Here is a 10227-nt window from a genome sequence, read left to right as displayed (position 1 = left end):
GGGGAGCCTGACCCGCTCCCAGCTCCCCGCTGCCTGGTCCTCACGGGGCCCTTGTCCAGCAGCCCCGCCTGCTCCTCAGCTGTTCCAGGGTGCCCCCACCCCTCACGTCTGCAGAGCCGTGCAGCCGGGAAGTGGGGCTCCTGCCAGCACCCGGTTACCACGTTCCCTCTGTTGTGGGGTCGAACCCGGGAGTCAGAATAAGACCACCGGAGGCTGCTGATGGATTAAAAAAGCAGGCGAGGACTGATTGAGCTGGCCAGGACGGCCGCGAGAGCACCCCACGCAGGTGGAGTCCACCCTCACGACCGCGCCGTTCCAGGTGTGGGCAGTCCTTCTGAAGGTCTAACCCACAGAAATTCTCCTTTGTTCTAAACGAGCCCCCAGCCACATCCTGCTGGACGTCGGATTGGAATGTGGACCTATCTTGCGAAAGCGGATGGTACAGAAGCAGAACTGAGCAAAGTGAATCATCTCTGAAAGTTGTCTGCCGTGTCAACCCCTGGAGCTACTGAGTCAGTGGGGATCCATCTCCTGTGGTTCTGGTCCACAGGCCCAGGAAATAACCTCTGTGATGTGGGATGGGTTTGTGTGCTGAGGTAACTACCCTATCGTTTAAGCAAGTGAGTGTGTGCAGAAGCCGGAATAGCAGGGTTAACATTCAAACGGCAGTTTTCACCCAGGTATGGTTGCTCCCACACTTCAGTTTGAGGTCTCTCTCTCTCTCTCTCTCTCTCTCTCTCTCTAATATATTTTGATTGATTTCAGAGGGGAAGGGGGGGGGAGAGAGAGAAACACAGGCGTGTGCCCTTGACCAGAGTCGAACCTGGGACCCTTCCAACCACAGGCCGGCGCTCTACCCACTGAGCCCCCCTGGCTGGGGCTGGCCCACCTCTTGGATGGCGAAGGCCGGAGTCAAAATAACACCGTAGTGTGGCTTCCTCTTGGGTCTCCATTTACAAGGCGCCTTCTACCCAGAAAAAAAAAGGGGCCGCCCCTCTGTTCTTCCTGCTGCAAACGTGGTTTCTCACCTTTTATCTCTAGAAGCTTCTTGGCTCGCTCTAGGGCTGCCGTCCCGCTGGCCGTCTTTTGCTAAGTAGAAGGCTCCAGCTGCTCTGAAACAGTTTCCTTTGGCTGTGTGCCCACCTTGAATCTTTAGAATAAACCCTTTCAAGTCCGGGATCAAAGGAAACATTACGGGGGAAACCCACCGAGTTCCACTCCTCTTTCATCTGCACCTGGGACCCACGTCATGCTTTCTACTCTCAGGGCCTCTTCCTGCCGCTGTGCCTGGGGGCCACGCAGCCTTCGCTTGTCCTAAGACATCCGGAAAGGACTTCCCCACACCGTCCGAGCATTGAGCACCTCTCAGCTTTTCCTTGACAGAGGCCGCCACGGAGGCCGCGTTCCTCCACTTTGTCCACGGGGCGCCAGGCATTATTAAACCAGGGGTGGGCAAACTTTTTGACTCGAGGGCCACCATGGGTTCTTAAACTGGACCGGAGGGCCGGAACAAAAGCATGGATGGAGTGTTTGTGTGAACGAATATAAATTCAAAGTAAAGGAGCGGAGGGGAGAGCAAGAGAACCGGATAGAACAGCCGGATCCGGCCCGCGGGCCGTAGTTTGCCCACCCCTGAATTAAACCATGGGATTCGATAGGCGGCAGGACGGGTGATGTGGTGGGCTGAAAAAACGGCCCCTCCAAGATCCCCAGGTCCTAATGGCTGGAACCTGGGGAAGTGGTCTTCGCAAAAGGGGTCTTTGCAGATGGGATAAATTCCGGGTCCTGAGATGAAGATATTACCCTGGATTGTGGTGCGGGAGCCCAGATGCCCCTGCTGTCCTCGTAAGAGAGGCAGAGGCCGATGGCACTGACGGAGTAGGAGGATGTGAACACAGCGGCAGGTCGGGGTGAGGGGGCCACGGGAATGTCTGGAACCCGGGCAATCTGGAATAGGCAAGGAACAGATTCCTTCCGAGAACCGGTGATGGCGGACACCTTGACTTTGGCTCAGTGGTACGTGGGAGGATCGGAAAGGGGTCTTTCTTTGTCTTTGCTGTGGCCTTCCACCGTTTATGAGAAGCACCTGGTAATCAAACCCCAAGACTGTTAGCGCCTCTGATTCAAGCAGCCCCTCTATTCAAACCGCAAGGCGAGAGAAGCTACTCTCGAGGCTACATTCTTGCACACCCCTCCTCCCTGCTGTGTTCACAACTCAGGGGTCATTTGCACCAAGGAGTCTCTAGTGCAGCTGTGGGCAAACTACGGCCCGCGGGCCGGATCCGGCCCGTTCGGCTGTTCTATCCGGCCCGCGGAGCCCAAAGAGCGGAGGGTTCTCTTGCTCTCCCCTCCGCTCCTTTACTTTGAATTTATATGAGTTCACACAAACACTCCATCCATGCTTTGTTCCGGCCCTCCGGTCCAGTTTAAGAACCCATTGTGGCCCTCGAGTCAAACAGTTTGCCCACCCCTGCTCTAGTAGAACTTCCCTGGCCCCGCCCCTTCAAGCAAGCCTCTTTTGAACTCTTCATACCTTTCCCTCTAAGCATCCTTTACAGACCCGAGGAAAAATACTGATAAGACACCTTCCTAGGACATCTGCTTGGACCAGGGGTCCTCAAACTATGGCCCGCGGGCCACATGCGGCCCGCCGAGGACATGGATCCGGCCCGCCGGGTGCCGCTGCCCGTCCTGCTTAGCAGCCGACGCGTCCCGGGCCCGCAGTGCACATAGGAATTTGTTCATCGTTTTTTTTTTAAACTATAGTCCGGCCCTCCCACGGTCTGAGGGACAGTGAACTGGCCCCCTGTTTAAAAAGTTTGAGGACCCCTGGCCTGGACTGTCTCCTGAGGAACTAAAGGAAGACAACCCCCTGCTGTCCGCTCCATTTCACCTAGCAACAGCAGCAGCCCCTCCCTTCTCGTCACCTAGCAACAGCAGCAGCCCCTCCCTTCTCGTCACCTAGCAACAGCAGCAGCCCCTCCCTTCCTCGTCACCTAGCAACAGCAGCAGCCCCTCCCTTCCTCATCACCTAGCAACAGCAGCCACTCCTCTTTAAACGTGGACACGCCTTTCGTTTCTTTCCCTGTACTGATTAGCAGTGCATCGGCCCTTTCCTATGGTGGAAAGTAAAAAGTAAATAAATAGATAAACAGACTTTCTCTCTGCACCTCTCTCTTCTCTGAGCTGTGAATTCTTTTTTTTTTTTTAAATATATTTTATTGATTTTTTACAGAGAGGAAGGGAGAGGAATAGAGAGCTAGAAACATCCATGAGAGAGAAACATTGATCAGCCGCCTTCTGCACACCTCCTACTGGGGATGTGCCCACAACCAAGGTACATGCCCTTGACCGGAATCGAACCCGGGACCCTTCAGTCTAAAGGCCGATGCTCTATCCACTGAGCCACACCGGTCAGGGCTGTGAATTCGTTCACTGCCCCTGTCACCGGCCAAACCCTACCAGCGCTGAGTTTGGGCTTCTATTCTCCAGGGCTGTGGGAGAATAAATTTTTATTGTTTCCCGTCACACCCTCTGGGGTACTTGGGAAGGCCTTACAGGTGGGGACGTAACCTTGGACCCTGAGGCAGCCGCCTGGCCTGTGTTTCGGGCTGTGTCATTGCTGGCTGAGCGACCTTGGTCAAATAGTTACCCTCTCTCTGTCCTAGGTTTTCTAATCTGTCACAGGAAAGGTGATGAAATGGGGCAAGTACATACATGACCTCTGATTGGGGGAAGGGGTTCTAAGGAAAGTGACCTCCCGGGTGATCTGATCCTCCGTCCCTAACTGGGCAGCTCATGGTGGGGAGCCAAAGGCTTATCTTTGCCTCGAGCAAGCCCTGCCCACTGTGTCTGTGCGTCCAGGTGAGCACACCTTTAAAGTAAGTCTCACCCACCCGCCAGAGAGCAAAGACTCTTGTTAACCACCCTGTAACCCCATCCCCCACCTTGCTTTCTCCCACCTTCCTGGCATCTTCCTTACAGTCCCCGCGGGGACCCTGAGAAAGAAGACACCTCCGGAAAAAGGACCCCTGGCCTCAGGTTTAAAAGCAGAGTCCGGCAGCCATTTCTGCCCAGGAGCCTCTCAGCAAGCCGACTCGGGGGGTGGGGGGGTGGGGGCGCCTGCATCAGCAGCCCTTACTGGCCGCCGCTTCCGACCTCCTTCAACCAACAGTGTTGCCGGAAAGGGGACCTGGCGTGGGACTGCCTGGGGCCGCCTGTGGTGTGGGGGCTCTTGACTTGTGCAGGACAGACTTCACAGCCCGAGGCCAGGTGATTGGGAGAGAAGGTCATCGAAGCTGGGACAGTGAAACAAGGAAGGACCCAGGGGAGAAGAAGCCGCAGAAGAGGAACTGCGAGGGGAAAGGAGCCCGCTGGGTGGGGCTGCTCGGGCTCACGGGGAAGTCAGAGGAAGGGGGACCTCGGAGCAGGGGCAGGGGTGCGCCCAGGACGAGCTGCCGCTGTTAGAGAGTGGGAATTTTTGAGCGCTCCAGAAAGGCTGTGGACTCTGCCCCAGATAGGGTGGTCAGTGCTGACACCAGGCCAGGCCTTGAGATATAGTCTCATGGCCCCTTTCCCCTTGCACCTCACAAAATAGCCTTGCAAGATAGAACCCTGTCCGCTTTCTGAAGAACAGGATAACCCTGTAAATAACATGGTCATCAATAGCATGGCCCTGACATTATTTGGGAAAAACTGTTGGGTTACTCACTCTGCAAAAACAGGATGTGGTTAATGTGCTTAAAAGCGGTCTTGCACAAAGGGTCGGGCTGCTCTCTGACCTCCCCAGGTAGAGGGGGCAGTTGCCGGCCGGCAATAAAGGCTCCCTAAATTTTATTTATTTATTTTTTAAATATGTTTTATTGATTTTTTACAGAGAGGAAGGGAGAGGGATAGAGAGCTAGAAACATCGATGAGAGAGAAACATCCATCAGCTGCCTCCTGCACACCTCCCACTGGGGATGTGCCCGCAACCAAGGTACATGCCCTTGACCGGAATCGAACCCGGGACCCTTGAGTCCGCAGGCCGACGCTCTATCCACTGAGCCAAACCGGTTTCGGCAAGGCTCCCTACATTTTAATTTGGTCTGGACTCCAGTGTTCGCTCCACAACACCACTGCCCGCTGCTCCCGGTTTACAAATCTCATGGGGTCCCTTGGAGTTTAGGAGACGCGTGCCTGTGGGGGAGGGGATGGCACAGGCGTGCTCCCCAGAGGGACGCGCTGGGACAGAAGGCCCTGGACGCAGCGAGATGGCCACCTGCCAGCCTCCGGAGAAGCCAGCCCTCTGGTGCCAATTCCAGCCGCTGACGTGAGAGAACAATGCCTCCTTGGAGCCCGGCCCTGGGCCTGTGCTGCGGCAGCCCCAGCACTCACCCAGAGAGGCAGGCAGACAGCAGCAAAAGGGAAACAGCTTCAACCTGCGGACCAGGAGGTCAGGGTTCGACTCCCGGTCGGGGCACGGGCCCAGGGTGCAGGTTCCATCCCCGGTGCGGGGCGTGCAGGAGGCAGCCGATCGGTGATTCTCTCTCATCACTGATGTTTCTCTCTCATCCCTCTCCCTTCCTCTCTCTGAAATCAATAAAATAAAATTAAAAAATAATAAAAAATAAAAGGAAATTGACGCATAGTTGATGACTAAGGTCTCCAGAGACAAGTCTGCTTCCCCATGTTTCAGACACTCCTGGGGAGCGGTGGCTACACTGCTGCTGCTCCAGCCGGGGTGCTTTTCCCCCCTCCCCCCTCCTCCGGCGCCCTCTCCCCCGCGGCCTCGCCCCTGCGTTCCTCCCCGCTCCCACCTGCCTGCGCCCTGCGGCCTCCTCCCGGGTTAGGCTCTGCGCCCCCCCTCTGCCGTGACTCCCGCTGAGGTCTGCCCGCCTCTCCCTCCCCTGCCATCCCCCTGCCACTTCCAGGACACACCGTGGCCCACAAACTCCTCAGGGGCCCCGTTCTCCCTCCTGGGAAACAGGGCAGACGCCTCCGCGTTGGGGAGCGCTGCCCGCAAAGGCGTCACTTTCCGCGTCCCCGTGTGTCCGGAAGACTGGCACCTCCCTGCCTTTGGCAGAAACCGCACTGCATCTGCCATAGGTTCGGCACGTTGATGGTTATGGGAAAAGAACGCGCTTGCTGGCCCACAGGCGTCTTGTGGGCCCACAGACAAAGGGTCTCGGGTTCAATTCTCAGTCGGACATGTGCCTCGGTTGCAGGTTCAATCCCTGGCCCCGGTCAGGGCGCATGCCCGAGGCAACCAATCGATGTGTCTCTCTCACACCCATGCGTCTCTCTCTCTCCTCCTCCTCCTCCCACGCTTGCACTCTCTCTCTCTAAATATCAATAGAAAAAATATCCTTGGGTGAGGATTTAAAAAAATAATTTCCGGTGCTTTTTTTTAAAAAAAAAAGAAATGCATTTTTATTGATTTTAGAGGGGAATGGAGAGGAAGAGAGAGAAACATCAACGATGAGAGAGAATCCTGGATCAGCTGCCTCCTGCACGCCCCCCACTGGGGATCGAGCCTACAACCCGGGCCTGTGCCCTGACTGGAATCGAACCCAGGACCCTTCAGTCCGCAGGCCAACCCCCTTTCCAGTGAGCCAAACTGACCAGGGACATTTTAGGTGCTTTTGAAATCAAAGAAAAACAACCACCTTTGACCTTTTCAGTATAAACGGACAGCTGAGGTGTCCTAGGCAATGAGAAAAACTTGTCTCTGGAGACCTTAGCCATCAACTATGTGTCAATTTCCTTTTATTTTTATTATTTTAATTTTTTTATTTTGTAGACGGGGGCGACAAAGCGAAGTAAACAGGACCACGCGTCCTTTGCAGAAATTGTGTTTAAAACTGAATGGAGCAGGCTGATCCTTCCTGGGGTGACAGAACGGCCACGGTGGGGTGAGCCAGCCACGGACAGGTGGGAAATCCTAGGCACCCTATCGCCACGCATCGGTGACTTGGACCGTCCACAGCTACAGCAGCCGATCCCGTGGAAAGCTACGAAGATCGATCGCAGCAGGAGATCCGCCAAAGGGCCGAGGCCCCGGGAGACCGCCGTCAGCTGTGGGGGGAACATCACGTTCCTGGCCGCGATGGCTCTCCAAGTGCGCTTCGTGGACAGACTGGCCTCCGGGGGACCTATTAGAAACGCCACGCCGCTGGTCCCACCCAGGCCTGGACGGCACACCGGGCGGGCGAGGCCTGTGTTTTCACGTTCCGACGGACGAGCCCGCTGACGCAGAGTTCAGGAACCACTCCCTAAGGGACAGGAAATCGTCCGGTGAGCACACGCGTGCGGCTCCTGTGCTGTGACTCTGTGTCTGCGGGAGCGAGGCCCCTACGGTGGTGCGGATGCACCTGCGGTCCAGGCTCCCCAGGCGGCGCCCCGCTCCAGCGGGTCTCGCGGGCCGCGTCCATCCCGCTCCCACAGCCTGAGAGTCACCCCTGTCACCCGGGCACCTGGGCTCCTCCTGCCACCGCGGACCCGACATCCCAGGGAGCGGGGCGGGCGTCCACCCCGGGCCACGCCCTCAGGGAGCTCGTGAGGAGAGACGGGTGGGGCCCTGGGTGCAGGGAGCTTGGGAAGGGTGTCTGCCTGGGGCCCACATCACCTGTGTCTTCACCGGATCCCCCCGAGATCCGGAGACGCTTCGTGAGAGCATGTCGTCTGTCTGGGGGCTGCAGGGACCGCCCCGAGATCGGCTTTCCACGTGATCGGCTGCTGTAGCTGTAGACCAGCCGTGGGCAAACTACGGCCCACGGGCCGGATCCGGCTGTTCTATCCGGTTCTCTTGCTCTCCCCTCCGCTCCTTTACTTTGAATTTATATTAGTTCACACAAACACTCCATCCATGCTTTTGTTCCGGCCCTCCGGTCCAGTTTAAGAACCCATGGTGGCCCTCGAGTCAAAAAGTTTGCCCACCCCTGCTGTAGACGGTCAAAGTCACCGTTCTCTCACGCCAGGAAGTATCAACCTGCTCCATTTAGTTTTAAACACAATTTCTCCCGAGGAGAGGGAGCTGATAGGAGGAGGGCAGGACTTCCAATGAGCCGGACCTCTAAGAGGGTGAGTCGCCCCACCCCGCGGAGAGGCTCAGGGATGGTGTAGAGCCCCTTCCTCCGGTCCCTCCTAAGGCGTCAGGCCGCGCCCACCCGCAGAGGGTGCAGGCTGATGTCCACAGGCAGGTGAGGGGCCCGGTGGCGGGAGGGGTCGCCGAGCCGGAGGCCAGCTCAGGCCGGAAGCTGAGGACTCAGTCCTGGGAAGCATGGAGCTCTGGCCGGGCTCACGCCGAAGCAGCAAGCACGCTTCGCAAATGGTCAGAGTGAGAGGAGAGGGGTGCACAGGGCTCGCCGCCCCCTAGGTGTAGTCTCAGCAGCTGTTCTGAGAAGAGCCCGCTCGGGGCGGGGCGGGGGGGGGGGTGCGGGGGGCTCATGACCTTCTATTGCCTCCGAGCCGGGAGCAGCTCGTGAACCATCTTGGCGCCTGGCCTGCTTCGCTCAGCGGTTGAAGTGTTGGCCCCCGGACGAAGGGTCAAGGGTTTGATTCCCGGTCAAGGGCACAAGTTGCAGGTTCAATTCCCAGCCCTGGTCAGGGCATGTGCAGGAGGCAGCCAATTGAGGTGGCTCGGTGGATAGAGCATTGGCCTGTGGACCAAAGGGTCTTGGGTTCGAGTCCGGTCAAGGACACGCACCTCGGTTGCAGGCTCCTCTCCGGCCCAGGCCCTGGTCGGGGCTCGTGCAGGAGGCAGCCCCGATGTGTTTCTTCTCTCTGTCTTTCCCTCTCTCTCCCACTCCATGGAAAAGTATCCTCGAGTGAGAATTAAAAAACAAAACAGCTGGAGAGCTTATCCCTCAGCTGGAGGAAGGGTGTCTGCCCCCAACAAAAGGCAGGCAGGAAAGCAGGGCGGCGGTCCGGTGCGGCACAGGTTGTGCTGGCGGCGGCCGAGGCCTGCTCTGGGCGTGGCTTGGGTTTTGTGAGCAGCCGGGAGCCGGCGGGAGGGCACCTGCTGAAATGACAGGTGTGGCACCGAGATGTGCAGGAAGCGCAGGCTTTCGGTTTCAGCCTGTGGAGGTTGGAGAATGAAAGTGTGAGAGGTGGGTCCATGTGACCCCTCAGGTTTTCTCTAGCAGAACTGACTCTTCCCCCCGAGCCTTTCGCGGGTGAAAACAGCCAATATTTAGCCCGGCTGGTCTGGTTCAGTGGTTGGAGGTCATGGTTGAGGGCTGAAATAATATATATATATATATATATATATATATATATATATATATTCAAAAACCAATATTTATTGAACACCATATGCCAGACACCGAACTCTTTACATGCATTAATGAATGTAACCTCATCCCAGCCCTATGGCGTGTCCTCTTACGGCCTCCATAAGAAAACAAGATTAGCCAAAACCGGTGTGGCTCAGTGGATAGAGCATCGGCCTGCGGACTGAGGGGTCCCGGGTTCGATTCCGGTCAAGGGCATGTACCTTGGTTGCGGGCACATCCCCAGTGGGAGGTGTGCAGGAGGCAGCTGATCGATGTTTCTCTCTCATCGATGTTTCTAGCTCTCTGTCCCTCTCCCTTCCTCTCTGTAAAATATTAAAAAAAAAAAAAAGAAGAAGAAAACAAGATTAAACTGCCAGGTCCCAGGCTGACAGAGCTGGGAGAGCAGCCCAGGTCAAGTCCCTCCAGAGCTCACTCTTTAAAAAAAAAAAAAAGTTTTTATTGATTTCAGAGAGGAAGTGAGAGGGAAAGAGAGAAACATCAGTGATGAGAGAGAATCATGGATTGGCTGCCTCCTGCACGCCCGCTATGGGGATGGAGCACCCTGGGCAGGTGCCCTGACTGGGAATCAAACCGTGACTTCCTGGTTCATAAGTCCACGCTAAACCACTGAGCCACGCCAGCCGGGCTAACTCTTGCATTTTAAAATATATTTGGGGATATTTTCATTTGGATGTGATTTTTGTTACCAAAAACACTGTGTGCCTCTATAAAAACTCTAGCTGTCCAAAAAAGTGTTTCCATCCGTTTTGATCTCCGTCGTCTCCGGGGTATTTTTCCATCCACCACAGCGACACCGTTAACACACAGCAGAACCCACCCAGAGAACCACGGAATGGCGAAGGGACCACGCAGTGCCCAGCTGGGTGCGGTTCCTGGAAACCGCTGTCCTCCTTAAACGGGCGGCTTTCGCGGCCCGTGACCGTGGCCGGGAGCCCTTGACGTCCAGTCGCCT

This window comes from Plecotus auritus, assembly GCF_963455305.1.
Source record: "Plecotus auritus genome assembly, chromosome: 2".
NCBI classification, from domain to species: domain Eukaryota; kingdom Metazoa; phylum Chordata; class Mammalia; order Chiroptera; family Vespertilionidae; genus Plecotus; species Plecotus auritus.
Note: the sequence above shows the minus strand (reverse complement) of the source record.